The sequence below is a fragment of the Suncus etruscus genome, chromosome 4 (assembly GCF_024139225.1).
Source record: "Suncus etruscus isolate mSunEtr1 chromosome 4, mSunEtr1.pri.cur, whole genome shotgun sequence".
Taxonomy (NCBI): Eukaryota; Metazoa; Chordata; class Mammalia; order Eulipotyphla; family Soricidae; genus Suncus; species Suncus etruscus.
In genome coordinates, this window is record NC_064851.1 from 90,347,235 (window position 1) to 90,363,221 (window position 15,987).

The window sequence follows — 15,987 nt, forward strand, 5'->3', positions numbered from 1 at the left end:
TCAATTATATATCTTTAGTTAAGCTAATCTGAATTTTCTTTGTATTAGTCTAAGAAAGTACTGTGCTATTTCCTCATAATCAGACTAGATCATATAGTTTGCATGTGCTGTTCTTTTATTGGGGATTGTAAATTAAAAAATTATGTGTTTTCAAGAAAGTGGGCTAGTGTTATGAAAGAAGCTCATGTAAAAAACGCTTTCAAATTACATGCATATTTTATGTTTCGAAGGAATCTTTGACAAAATAATCTGTCCTCTTCTACACTTATTAAAGTCACAGTAAACATGGTTATAATGATGTAAGGAAGTTTTATTGTTTTTTAATTTATTTTAATTTTTACAAGTTTTTCACAGTTGTAGTTCAGTAAAATGGTGACAGTGAATTAGGGCCATTCCTAATGTTGACCTCACTCCAAAATAGTTCTCAGCAATTGCATCCCATACCTCCACCCTTAGCCCCTAGACTATTAATGTAATAGGTTTATAAATAAACCTATTATTTACAGCTTGTTATAGTTTGGGCCTCTAGATTCTACTGTCATTGACATTGGTTTGGGTATTTAGGGCTGACCATTTTTTATTTCCATTCTATGCTACTGAACTGTTTGGCTCCTGGGTCCCATCTACTTTTTTTTCTTTTCTCATTTTATAGGGCGATGTTCTATGGTTCTGTAAAACAACAACAACATCAAAAGGAAAAAACAAAAACCAAAAAGCAAACAAAAACCACTAAAGGTAAAAAGACGTGTAGCCCTATCTAGAAGCTATATAAATAAAATTGAAAAAAAAGAAGAAAAAAACAAAAAATGTGGCAGATGTAGTAAGTGTTTTTGTTTTTATTTTTGTTTTCTTCTGCATATTAGTTTTGAATGGCTGAGATTTAGGGCCTTTGGGTAAAGTAAGCAGAAGTCTTTAGGGGGCAGCAGAGAACTGGGTACCAAGAAAGCTCTGGGGTGTTTGTGTAGAGAGGAGGGATAGAGAGTAAAGAAAACATTTGTCAAAGTTATCTCAAAAACCAAGTGGTTAAAAGGAGGTTAAAACTTCTGCTTCTTGATAGAAAATAAGAATAAAATATGATTAATTTGAGATTAACACCCCAAATCTAACCCCTACTTCAATAATCTATGATTATGAGCAAGTATAAAACAAAAGACTATCAAAGACCACATAACAAATATATGCTCTACCTGGAAGTATGTCGGAACATAGGGGCTTGAATATATTACAGCAGGTAGAGCATTTGCCTTGCACAGAGCTAAACCTATTTGACTCAATAGCTGGCAGCCCACCTAGTGAAAACCCTGAATACACACCTAGATATGTGTGGTCCCAAAACAATAAAAGATTGTAAACAAAAATGACTTTTTAGCTAATGGACTTGCAGCATCTTGAATTAGTGTATTTTGTGAATGAGAAAATGAATGGAAAATCTAGAGTTACTGAGCCAGCCATAGAAGGAACCTAATTTAAATACTGAGAGATGGCCAGAAATATGAGGTTGGTAGAAGATAATCTGGGCTAGAACTAAGTTACAAATAAGAAAGTTGAGTTCTTTTTATTTGAATCAGGTAGAATTTTAAATAAAGAGATGTCAAGGCTTGATTACTTACTTGGCTATTAGTAGGTGTCAAAAGAAATGTATACACAATTTCTTAAAAGTTCCTTGAAGATAGTATGCACAAAATTTGCTTTAATTTTTATATTAAAGCTACTTGTTATTATTTTTATAATGATATACTTTAAAAAATCATCCTCATACTGTTTGACTGAATAAGGGTGAAGTTTCTAAGAGTCAGACCCTAAACATTTTAGAATAATCTCATGTTTTGTTTGTGCAAATCTCTGAGACACTGGAATTTATAATCACCTGTTCTGATAAGGAATTGCAGAGTATGCTCTGATCCCAAACAATGCCAAGAGACAACTTATCCCTGTATGAGATATGTCTGTAACTGTAATCAAGCCTGACTGATGTATGGCTGTAAACCATATCTTATTTTTTTAAACATAAATAAAGATTGTAGTTAACCTTGCACAATTTTAATTGACACTTATGAATGTAGTTTCAGAGTATAAATGAAGTCTCAGTTTTGAAACTTTGGTTGAATGGGTTAGAATACAAAAATTTATTGTGATACTTAAAAAGGAATCCTCAATTTCCCCTTACCAGCAGTTTCATCTATCCCCATTGACCAATACTCATTGACCAAATATTCAATAATAAAAACTGACAGCACCTAATACTCATTACTATCTTCATTGACCCAAGTTCAGATATGGGGAAGCCTAAAGCAAATGGCCAAACCCAAAGAACTCAGACCAGTCATAACACTCTGAAAAATGAAAAGAGCCTTTTAAAGCCTATAAAGACTCAGTTTTCTTATGAAAAATTCCACAAAAGAGCCAAATTAACAATCTCATGCTAAGTGTCTTCCCACTTGATGAGTTCCTTTTCCTTCTCCTTTTATTTCTAATAAACTTTTCTTCATTCTAACTCTAAGTGGAGCATCATTACTATTCAATATTTTTGTTCTTGAAAATATTTAAAAACCTGGGGACTGTGAATGACCACAGAAACCTTCCATCACTGCTCCGACATTAATACTTGAACATATCAATTAAAATAAACTTATGTCATACATCTCTACTGTACCTGCTCTCCCACTGAATTATGAGGAACTCCAGCATAGCAATAAGTCACTTTGTCATTTATACATGGAAAAACTATGTCATTTTGCCTGATTTCATACATAAGTAAATTTAATTCAAATCTCTAAAGTATATGAGGGATATAGTTAAACTGAGACTTGGGAATCAAATAATTTAAAAATAATGAGAAGCTTTGGCACTAGAGTTGTAGACCAGTGTTTTTTTAATCAAGATTTAATAAGATCTGAATTGAAAACAATAGTAAAATACTAATTTAGAATCTATGGATCTGAGATGGTACCAAGCAACTGTATTTCTCCTAAGCTCCAAGGTGATGGCTGTGGTACTGCTCTGTGACTACACTTCATGAACATAGCTCAGATCATACTTACATCGGCCATATATATAGCTATGTTAGAATTTATTCTGTTCTATTCCAACTGGAAAACTGTACACAGGCTAGTTTCTGTACTATATTTTCTGCTTATTTTCTGTCAGAAATCTGTAATTTAATTTTTACTTCACTAATTCATACCTGAGTAACTGTAAGAAATACTCCTAAACAATTAATTTTTTTATTTATGAATAGTGATTAATAATAACAATAAATGTGTCTACTAATAAATGACTACAAATTCAGTTTACCAATGTTGATATTTTATAATTTAAAATAAGCTAATTGGTGATAATTGGTAAAATGTTTAATACATAACTTTTGATTACTGTTTGCTAAATAATAAATTAATTTGTAAGCAATAATAACAACTGACAGCACCTAAGTGTCTGATAAAATAATATTAAAGTAAATTTGAGTTAGTATGTTTCAGATTTTAGAAAAATATAGTATCCAGAGTATAAAAGTCTATAAAATTTTAGAAAATTTTCTTATTTTTTTAAATTATGAAAAGCATGACCCTTTTTAGCATGTTCAGTGCATTTGAGTCATAGTATTATACTCTTAATAATATTTTAGTGAATAGGTCCAGAAGGATAGCACATTAGGTTGGGCATTTGCCTTATGTCTTGTACACTGCTGACCTACTTATCTCTGGCATACTATATGGTCCCAAGCCTGCTAAGGATAATTTCAGAGAGCAGAGCCAGGAGTAAACCCTGAACACCACTAGGTTTGGCCCAAACCCCTCAAAAAAAACCCAAGCAAACAAACAAAACCCCCCAATATTTTAAGTAATAGAATTAAGTTCTATAGTAAGTGCTTTACATATTTTATGCAGTTTAATTATCAGAATAGAATAATGATGTATTATTTAATTTTATATAATCAACAAAGTAATGGAAGTTTGGAAAGTTTCAACTGGTCAAATCGGGGCTATCCCAGAGAGGGGAGAGAAGGAGAGACTAAAAGAAGGGAGACTGATGGAGTGAGGGATTAGAGACAAGGGGAGGAGACTGAAGACTAAGAGGAATAAAGTGTAAGGGAGAAGAAAGGAGGGGAAGAAAGGGAGAGAAAATAGAATAAGAGGGAGAAAGTGAGAGAAAATAAGAAGAGGAGAGAGAAAAGTGTAAATGGGGCAAATATTTCTTGTAGGATTTCTCTTTATATAATAAAGACTTAGAGGTCGTTCAGTCAAACAAGCCACTCCCTACAAAAAGGCTGGCTATGAATCACAGAAGAATTGTAGATTTATTTATTTCTGTGTTTGACATCTAAAGTTTGACTTATTTTCTTCCATCAGATCTCCAGATGTGGGTATTTAACTTCATCACTTATAGATAGAGATATATTTATAATGCACATATGTGCTACTTTAACTGGAAACACATAGTTGTAGTGTAAAAAATACTATTTATTCAGAAAGAAAATTAATATAGCGACTGTGACTGCCAGACTTTTACATATCTCACTCATGTAATTATTTATTTAAAACTTCCTTTGGTGGGAAAAAACTCAAAGTTGAGGGGATTTGTCTATAATAAACCTATTGGCTTACATTACATCAAATTAGATCAGATTGATTCCCTTTATTCTTAATTCTTTCCACATCACATCAGAATGCTTCTTAAATGAGATGCATATACACATATCTAGCTGCTTAGGGAGTTAGAGAGAAATTTAATGTCGAATTACATTTTTTGGAAAGACCATTTTTCTTCTACAGTGATTAGCTGAGAAATGGCAGAATGCAGAACTATGTTTAGGGGAATTTTTTAAGAGGAAAATGAGCATTCAGGATATATAATTTGTGGGTTATTTTTAAAAACCATATTCTGTAATGGAATTTGAAAGTTTATTAGACCTTTATCTCCAGAAGAATGGTATGGCTTCATGGAAAACTTATAAAAAATTTTGTTTAATTTATAAAACAAAATGAATCTAATGACCACTCTAATATTGGAAGATCTATGAGTACACCACTTTATAATACTGATACTCTGCAAGTACGTATCAGTTCACATTAATCAGTATAAGGTGAGCCATCTAACTTTTACAATTTTAGATGCAAAACAGCATTTCTATGAGTCTTCCTGTATCAGATTAGTTCTATGCTATTTAGTGAAATTGCTGACCAAATTAAGAAGAAAATGAGGTTACCTCCTTAAAAAAATTGATTCCTTTACAGATATTCCTTATGGTTGGCAAGACAGAAAAGCTTGTAAGGTACTTACTGTATGCAGCCAATTCTGGGTCAATCCCTGTAACCCAATATGGTCCCCAAATCCATACATGTGTGATCCCTAAGAACAGAGTAAGGAGTAAACTCTGAGTATCACAGGGTGTGGCACCCAAATAATATTGAATATGTATTTTTAAAGATGGTTTTTATTGTTCTATTGTCCTTGAAATTGCTATAAGATTATTATTTCTTACTTAGAATTTTTACTAAATTTTGCTTTATCCTATAATGTCTTGTATTTTTTAAATTCATGCACTCATAAAAACAGTAAAAGACTAGTTTTGTCTTTAAGGGCTGAGTATTTTGTGCTAAGTAAATAAATATATCAATCAGTGATCATATCATTTCAAATTGTTTTTAACCAGCATGGAATTGTATGATAAAATGTATTATGGTTGGTGGCATAATATTGTGAATAACTCATAATTTGTGATGTGAAATGTTGAGATGTACTCAATATAACTAACAAAAGTTGAAAGACAATGAAATACTTGTTTCTTAGTAACCAAAAATGCCATCCATAGATTTTCATCAGACATGCAAATAATTGATTAAAATTGATTAAATTATTTTTGACAACTCAGTGTTCGACTCAGGAAAAGCACCAGTCATTACAATTCTGTGCCTTAAACTATATCTCACATCGTAAGAATGATGTGTGATATTTTGAATTGTAATTATCAGTCAGAGAAAATAAAAGGACAAAGCACATAATGTATTTGGATCAATAGTTTTTTTGTGGGGAGGTTGGGTTACACCTGGCAGCACTCAGGGTTACTCCTGGCTCTATGCTCAAAAATCGCTCCTGGCAGGCTTGGGAAACCATACGGGATCTGGGATTCAAATCACTGTCCTTCTGCATGCAAGGCAAGCTCCCTACTTCCATGCTATCACTCTGGCCCAATAGTTGTCTTATTATAAGCACATTTTTTCTATTACTTAAAAGAGCTATCTGTGTTAATGTTGATAGTCTTAGAAAGAAATCAGCTAAATATTTTTTTAAATATGGAATGCTTCACAAATTTGCGTGTCATCCTTGCACAGGGGCCATGCTAATTTTCTCTATATCGTTCCAATTTTTTAATTGTGATTTGTTTTCTTTCTTGGTTGTAAGGCCATTGTGCAGACACTGGACTGACATGTTAGAGTACAGGTATTTTTTTATTTTATTTTTTTTCTTTATTTAAAAACCATGGTTACATACATGATTGTAGTTGGGTTTTAGTCATAGAAAGAACACCGTCCCCTTCTCCAGTGCAACATTCCCATCACCAATGCCCCCTATCACTCTTTTTTCCTACCTCCTGCCTGTATTCTTAACAGGCATTCTACTTCTCTCACTCATTAACATTGTCATGATTCTTAATGTAGTCATCCCTCTAACTACACTCACTGCTCTTGGTGATGAGCTTCACATTGAAAGCCGGTTCTTCCAGCCTCATCTCTGTTGTCTATGAGCATTATTACAATAATGTGTTTTTTCTTAAAACCCATAAATGAGTGAAACTATTCTATGTCTATCTCTCTCCCTCTGACTTATTCCACTAAGAGTAATAAATTCCATGTAAATCCATGCATGGAAAATTTCATGACTTTATCTCTTCTGAAGGCTGCATAATATTCCATTGTGTATATGTACCATGATTTCTTTAGCCATTCATCTGTTGAAGGGCATTTGGGTTGTTTCCAGAATCCGTCTATTGTAAATAGTTCTGTAGTGAATGTAGGCATGAGGAAGGCAATTTTGTATTGCATTTTTGTGTTCCTAGTGTATATTCCTAGGAGTGGTGTAGATGGATCAGATGGGAATTCAATTTCCAGGTTTTTTTTTTTTTTGAAGAATCACCATATTGTTTTCCATAAAGGTTGGGCGAGATGGCATTCCCACCAGCAGTGAATGAGAGTCCCTTTCTCTCCATATCCATGCCAGCACTTATATTTCTTGCTTTTTGTGATGTGTGCCAGTCTCTGTGGTGTGAGGTACCTCATTGTTGTTTTGATTTGCATCTCCCTGATGATTAGTGATGTGGAGCATTTTTAATGTGCTTTTGGCTATTTGTATTTCTTCTTTGGAATATATCCATTTCTTCTCTCCATTTTTTGATGGGGTTAGATATTTTTTAATAAGTTCTGTCAGTACCTTGTATATCTTAGATATTAGCCCCTTATCTGATGGGCATTAGTGAATAGTTTCTCCCATTCTGTGGGTGGCTTTTGTATCCCAGGCGCTATTTCCTTTGAGGTGCAGAAGCTTCTCAGCTTAATATATTCCCATCTGTTTATCTTTGCTTCCCCTTGTTTGGAGAGTGTTGTTTCCTCTTGAAGATGCCTTATAGATTACAGTTATTTCTAACTTCAGTTTTTTATTGCTCTATATATCTGAAAAGTTTGTAAGCCTAATAGAGTTGTTAGCATTTCATTAATATTTGTAATGTTGATGGATTTTAGGCAAGATATATTTTGAGAGGTGGAATCTTTTTTCGAAAAAAGAGTAATAAAAACAATAAGCACAGATAGAAGGGAAGATGCTGAATATTCTACACAGATTTCAAATAATTAATCCTTCATTCAAAATAAAAAATTCAGATATTAAAATAAACTAAATTAATTTAAAATTTAGAAGTTTGTAAAAATGTTGTAGCTGTAAATTGGGGTGCCCGAGCCTTAGATTGAATCAAATCATCATTACTCTAAAGCTAAACCTCTCTTGTGTAAAGTGGAATGGACCATATGCGAAACCAAAGATGAAGCCAGTGTTGAATTCAAGCAAGGCAATTGCTTTAACCTCCTTACTATCTATTTAGCTTCATAAGTTAACTCTCTTAAATAACAACTACATTATCCCATTATTACCTAAAGTTGTGAAATAGCCCTCAAAGATGACTTTAAGAAAAGAACTGACTTTGTGAATAACGACTACCAAATAAAGTGTGCATTTTTTGAATATTTGCCATGACAGCAGTATATTGGTTTTACCGAACATGAATTATTAGATACTGTATAACTATCCAATTTCCTCTTGGATATTGATGTATTTGTTAACTCCTTTTATCAGAGGATTACTCAGAAAATTGTGTCCTTGCAACTGGTGATGTATCCAGACAAAATATCAATATAGTAGGTAAATTACTTTCTAAATATTTCATGCCATTTCCAAGTCGTTTTCTGAAAGAAATGAATAGGGCATGCTAACAAGTGAGAGTGGTATCAGAGAACAGATTGCTTTATTTAGCATTTAAAATATCAAAAGTAAAATGGTATACTTTATTTCATAATTTTTATATATTTTATAAGACTGAGTATAACTAGGTATTTTTTTAAAAGCAGTAACAGGTTTATTTGGAAATTCGGATAAAAGGGAGTGAGGGGAGTAGAAAGACCAGTGCTCTGCAGAGAGAAGATAGGCTTCTTCAAAGGCAGAGAGTGCCATTACTCATCACAGGGTGAAAATAGCAAAGTATAATAGTGCACATTTCAAGAGGGTGATGGAGGCAACACGTTTATGAGGGCACCATGTGTACATGCTAGCAAAACACATGTGTTCAACACCAATATATTTTCTAGGGAGCACATGTGTGAGCACAATTAATTCTTTTTAGCCTTTAGTGTGTAGATTCTATTTGATTCTATTTGAGACTATGATTTATCATGGTGGTCATTACAAAATATAGCTGAGGCTCATGTTGTCTGTTTAGAGCAGAAGTAAATACTTCATATGATATTTATATGACTCCTGATTAAATCCCACGATTAGGTCTACTCTTACCTAGTTTTCTTCAGCAAAATAGTTATATGACTTTCAGATAGGGTTTATCTTCTAGATTAACATTTTTCTCATAGTTAGAATTATTTATAAATAATTAGAATATTATTTTTCTAGTCATTGTCAACCAGAAATATGTCTCCTTATTTTAGTGTACCTCAAAAACTGTCCCCAACTTTATTTAATGTCTTTGTTTATTATCTAGAAATACCATACAATATTCCCTAATTCCCTAATATGAATATTACCTAGTTCATATATTTTTGCCCAATGAATATATGACATGACATTTAACTTTGTACCATTAGTATCCTATTAACTGTAAGTATGTTGTCTTTATTTGGGTTTTCTTTCATTTTTATTACTGCATTTCAGAAGTCAGTTGTATGATATGGTGAACTATTTACTAATTAGTATTACTATATCTTAGTGGTTAAGTTAAAACCAAAGGTCAGAATATTTATATTAAAATTCATTCTAAGCTTCTTGTTAGGGACTCTGTATAGACAAATAACCATGCTAATTAGAATATGTTAGTAATCAGTTATGCCTTCAAATAGGAGTTTCAACTTTTGTTCTAATTTATATTTTGCATTTTATATTTTTCTGTATGTTAAAACAATATTTAACATTTCTAGGAAGCAGAAAATAAGTATCTTTTTTCTTCAACAGTAGCTAACTTCTACATTTATTTTCTTTTTAAAAAAATCAAGGTATTAATATAAATCATTCAATTTTGTAGAATTAAGACATGCATATATAAACATTCAAAGAGTGTAACTCTAGTGATATTTTCTCCTACAAAAAACAACCCTATCTTTGCCACTTAGTGGCGAGAGCTAAATTTTAATTGATTTACTTGAAGAGTCTAAAAACCAATCAGCTCAGTCTCACCCATTTTAAAGATCTGGTAAACGTTCTGTACTTAAACTGTGTCATCGATAATGCCTAAGGAATTTCTTGCTTTCTACCCAATTGCTACAATTCTCTGCTTGCTTTGCCTACTATTGAAATACGTATGTCTATTTATATTACCTAATATAAGTGCAAATATTACATGTTGAGAACATTAAACTATTAAAAAGAGAACACTAAAATTTTGTTGTTACAAAATCTGAGTTAGTGCTCAACATTTAATTTTGGTCATGTTTTTACTCACCTATAAACTTTAGAAGATTTAATGACAAAATTTAGCTTAATAATATAATAATTATAAAAATTTATTTTAAAATATTTTTAGATTTTATTTGAGTTACCATGACTTATAATACTATGAAAGATAGTATTTTTAAGGCATACACATCTCAGGGATGTAGATATAGAATAGCATATCAAGCACTTGTCTTGCATGTGGCCAAATTGGTTTCCATCTCTGATATCATATATGTTTCCCCATGCTTCCAGGAATATTTTCTGAGCAAAGAACCAGGAGTCACTCATAATAATCTCTGGGTGTAGCTCTCCAACTAATATATATATCTTGTTATTATATATAAGTTTACATATATAGGTTTATATATGTAATGCATGCATTACAATACCAAATCCTACACCAGGATGTCAACTGTTATATCGTATAGCTATAAAATGATATCTTAACCCACATGTATTGACTGGGTACATGGTATTTGAATACATGTCACCTATATCGCCCCTCTTGAAATGTGTACTTCTATTATGATTTTTGCAGATGCTAGTATTTACATAGTATTATTTTGTGGTGTAAAACAGCTAATATATATAAAGCTTAAAAATCATTATTACCATGTACTTTTAGAATCAAGATAAATTGATCCATCTGTAACAAATTTTTCCTTACCACAGAAAGAATGCTATGCTTTTATTACAGTATACTTTAACTATTTCATACAATATACACTTCACTTTATATTTTATATCTGCATATTTGTTTATACTGTTATTTAATTTAAAAAATTATACACCAATTGTAATATAATTCACATACTAAGTAGAGCTAATTCAACTATGGAATAAATTTGCTTATGGGCCAAATATAATACATTTTACCTTTCTAGAGTTACAAAAATACTTTAGTCACAAATAATGTTGAACATAGTCCAGTAATTATACCCATGATATTCTAAATCTAAGCCTTCTTGGTCTGAGGAAAATCTTCTGGTTCTGGCGAATCTACTCATATAACGAAATAATACAAAGAACATAGAAATATTCCAAAGACTATCTGGTTAACAATGATCAGTGACTATTCAAGCATGAGAATGTTGAGGCTATTTACATTTTCTTTGACAGAATAAGGTGGAAAAATATTTTTAAAACTAAGAAATACAAAGTGCTGAACAGTGACTCAACTGAGTAAAGCACATCAACTTTGATATTAAAAAATGATTGAACATGGGACCGGAGCGGTGGCACATTGATAAGGCTTTTGCCTTGCACTTGGCTGACCTAGGATGGACCACGGTTTGATCCCCAGGTGTCCCATATGGTCTCCCAAGCCAGGAGCAATTTCTAAGCACATAGCCAGGAGTAACCCCTGATCATCACTGGGTGTGGCCCAAAAACAAAAAAAAGATTAAACATGTATAAAATATGTATTATACATATATTGTACATTATATAATATACACATAAAATGGTATGTAAAATATGAAAAACTAATTCAAAAATATAATTTAAATATAGAAAAATATAACGTTTTAGATTAAAGCAGGTTTTATTTGGAAACTGAGAAAAGGGAAGGAGAGTGAAGAAGAGAGAGAGAGAGAGAGAGAGAGAGAGAGAGAGAGATGCTCAAGAGAAAAAGCTTTTCCTACAAAGACTAAGAAAGCCCCAGTATAATTCCCAGCATTAAAGTACAGAAGTACACATTTCAAGAGAGAAGATATAGGCGACATGTACTCAAACACCATGTACCCAGTCAATACATGTGGGTTAAGATATCATTTTAATGTTGATTTTGATCCACTGAGTAGAGAAAACTGAATGCACTGAATTGGTAATAAATAAGGTGAAGGTGAACTGAGGTGAACTAACTTAAAATTTTAAGGAAGATTTGGGGTATCCTCTCTAGATAAACTAAATAGTTTAAAATGGTAGCAAAAAGGGGATTAAAAAGTATTATTCTGGATGAGATCAGAGTAAGTATGGAAAAAAGATTGATACTGACATTTTTAATGATACTTCATTGGCTAAGACTAATTTACCAAGCTTATTCATGATAAATTCTGTAAGCTGAATATTTGCATTATAAATAAAATCACAACAGGCTTTGACATAGACAAAAAAATTGTAGTAAATAAAATTGCCTGTTACTTTCCATAATTTCAACCTTTTCTAAATATCTGAGTAAAATTATATATAATCAAAAAAGTAATGGATTTTATGAGCTCAATTTTAAGCACTTTTACAGATATTAGTTTTGGCCCTCATTTGAATAATTTACTTGTAATATGCCTCCTAACTAATATTAATACTGATATTTAGAACTAGTTCTTATTGAAAAATAGAAAGAATATCAAATTGATAACCCAAAATATACCTCCACAAAATTATCCTATATCAAATTTATATTGTTCAAAATAATAATTAGAAAAATGTTTCCCTCCTTAAATATTTTTAGAAAAATTATTTGTATTAATAAAAATAAATAAAATAAATAAAATAAAATAAAAATAAATTACTGTCTTTGCAAATATGAGTGCATTTATTATTTATTTTCAAGTAATGTGCTAAAATAGCTTGAGGATACAAAAGAGATGTAAAGATTGCTCACTAGACTATTGGTTTTAGAACTTCAAACCACTATGTGATTATTTGTATTGATCTGTGGTCATCATGTTGTAAATAGAACTAAACTATCTTATAAACAGATATAAGCATGAAAAAATCTTGAAGCTACAGGAAGGAAAAATTTTCAGATATTTTTTGGATTCGCCAGTTTCCATGTTCTAACATTATCATATGGAAAATCCCAATTCCTAATTGTTGAGCTCTTTCCAAATTTCCGACCCACAGAGATAGAGCAGACACTAAATATTTTATCTTATTAAACTTTTTGGAGCTCTTGTTTGTAGCAATAAAAACGGTACCAATTTTTTATCCAAATGTAGAATTTTGTTGACACTGAACATTAGAGATTGAGATAATAAATTTGAAGTATGTTATCAGCAGACTTGAAAAAGCCCTTGAGAAGACATTGAGAAACTTGAGAAGTGGACCCAAGAGACTACAGAGAGGGTTATAGAAAGTGAAGATATTTTTGATGCTGGAGGAAAGGAGACCTTTGTTGTATGGATAGAGTAAGTTGAGCAAAACCGCTGCCTGCAGCTACATGGAAAATCAGATAATGAACAATGTAATATACCTAAAGGTTATTTCCATGAATAGTACTAAGTGTGTCATCTAGTTTATTTTAGTTACCAATAACAAAATGTTGTAATAGAAATAATTTATTTAGTTTATAAATAAAACTTAGGAAAATGTAAATTTTGTTTCAGAGATTTTCCAAGATAAGAAAAATATTTAAAAAAATACTAGTATATTGGGCCCGGAGAGATAGCACAGCGGTGTTTGCCTTGCAAGCAGCCGATCCAGGACCAAAGGTGGTTGGTTCGAATCCCGGTGTCCCATATGGTCCCCCGTGCCTGCCAGGAGCTATTTCTGAGCAGGCAGCCAGGAGTAACCCCTGAGCACCGCCGGGTGTGGCCCAAAAACCAAAAACCAAAAACCAAAAAAAAAAAAAATACTAGTATAGAGCAGAAATATAAAATTCCAATAAAATGTTGATCTCACTTAGGTTATAGAAATATTAAAAATTTTAAGCAGTAAAATAAATCTAACTTTTTAAATATCTGTAATATTTTTTTAATTTAACAGAGAGCTTCTAAGAGTCTAAAAGGTATTATCTCACCTTTATGGAGGGACAAAACAAAAAAATTTGCCTTGAAGGTATTTTTAGCTTATTATTAAAAATATTTTGTGGAAGAAATATGAAAAAATTCTCCACATAACTAATCATCAGGGAGGTGCAGATTAAAACAATAGTGCAGGGACTGACACACAACACAAAGAACAAGGACAACCAGTGCTGGCAAGGGTACAGGTAGTAAGAGACTCTTATTCACTGCTAGTGGGAATGCTGACTAGTCCAGTCTTTTTGGAAAACCTTATGGACATTCTTCAAAAAACTAGAAATTGAGTTTTTATATGATCCAGCATATTATCTAAAGATATATCTTAAACATAATATAGAAGACTTCTGCACTCCTATGCTAATTGCAGCACTATTTATAATATCCATAATCTAAAAACAACCTAGATCAACTTAAACAGATGAATGGTTAAAGAAACAGATTTTACTACACAATGGAATACTATGCAGCTACTGGAAAAAATAAAACCATGATATTTGCTTTTATATGAATGGATATGGAAAAGAATCAAAGGAAAATGGATAGATATAGAAATGTCTTATTCATTTTTATAATAAAATAAAAGATACTATGGTAATATTATCTAGATACAAATAACAGGAGAACCAGGAGGATCAGTATATGGTAGGAAGCTTGCCATAAATAGTGAAGTATTGCACTCAAGATAGAGACATTACCATTATGTCATTATGACAGTGATAATTTGAACTTATCACACCAGACAATAACTAGGTATTGATGAGAGATAAAGTGATATGCATGGTACCATTTTGTTGTGTATGTAAATATTTTGGGGGATTACTATGTTGCTCACCCTAATCTGATTAGGTGATTGTAAACCAGTCTGCAATTTGCCCATAGGTATCATGGATAAATTTATAGCTCTAAGATCCATCAAAAGTCGACATCAATTTCAGACATCTTATGGACTTCAGACCGGATTAAGAACTTGGACTAAGTTCAGATACCTATTGATCATCATTGCAGTGGCTCCCCACTGTGCAGAGGGTGTATGTGCCACTTCTTCCGAAATAAAGGCCTAGTTCAATGCCCTCAAAGATGGGCTTTCTGGTCTACCTGAACTTGAATGAAAATGGAGCTGGAGAGATAGCATGGAGGCGAGGTGTTGGCCTTTCATGCAGAAGGTCATTGGTTCAAATGCCGGTATCTGCCAGGAGCGATTTCTGAACGTGGAGTCAGGAGTAACTCCTGAGCACTGCCAGGTGTGACCCAAAAACGACCACCACCACCACCTACAACAACAACAAATAAAGAAAAGGTGCTTCTTCTTGCCTGCTACACAACCTTTCTGGTGTCTCTTCGAAAGATCTATGTACGTCTTAGATTTATCTTCTCAGGAGCTTGTAGTTGATTCCTTGATACATGTTTCTGGTTTTAGACACCCTGTGCTTAGGTTAGAAGTTTTTCTTTACATTTTCCTGTGATGCGCTTATGCAAACAGCCGCTCTTTTATTATTGACTAATTTTTCTTTTAATAATTGTAGACAATATTGTTTGTTTACTAAAAACAAAAGGGGGAATTGTTGTGTATGTAAATATTTTGGGGGATTACTATGTTGCTCACCCTAATCTGATTAGGTGATTGTGCCCTACCCTAGGGTGTGACCTGGCATTCTGCCCCCACCCTAGGGTAGGACCTGATTCTGCTTCCACCATTGGTTGGTATCTGATCCCACCATTGGGTGGGACCTGACTCTGGACTATAAGAGCAAGGGTCTGTGGAAGGCGAGATGCTTTTTGCTGGCTGGAACTGAATCTGAGTCTTTGGACTTCAGTTTTGTCCATCCGAATAAAGCAAATATTTCCACGAGCCTGATTGTCTGCGAGCTGTTTACCCGCCGTTTCACCTCAGAACCGTGGGCTAGACAGGGTGGCAGACACGTGCTCCGAGCTGGAAGAAAAGGGCCTCATTCTCCATCCCTCCATCAGTCAACCTCTTCAGGGGCTGTCCTGCTACACCATTTCAGTAAAAACATACTCACATTAATCCAACATTTTTGATATG

The 15,987-nt window shown here is 32.8% G+C and overlaps 1 pseudogene; it reads right to left on the bottom strand.

Annotated features, from left to right (window-relative positions):
- Window positions 1-6,284: 6,284 nt before the first annotated feature.
- Window positions 6,285-6,385, bottom strand: LOC126007515 (uncharacterized; annotated as a pseudogene).
- Window positions 6,386-15,987: the final 9,602 nt, after the last annotated feature.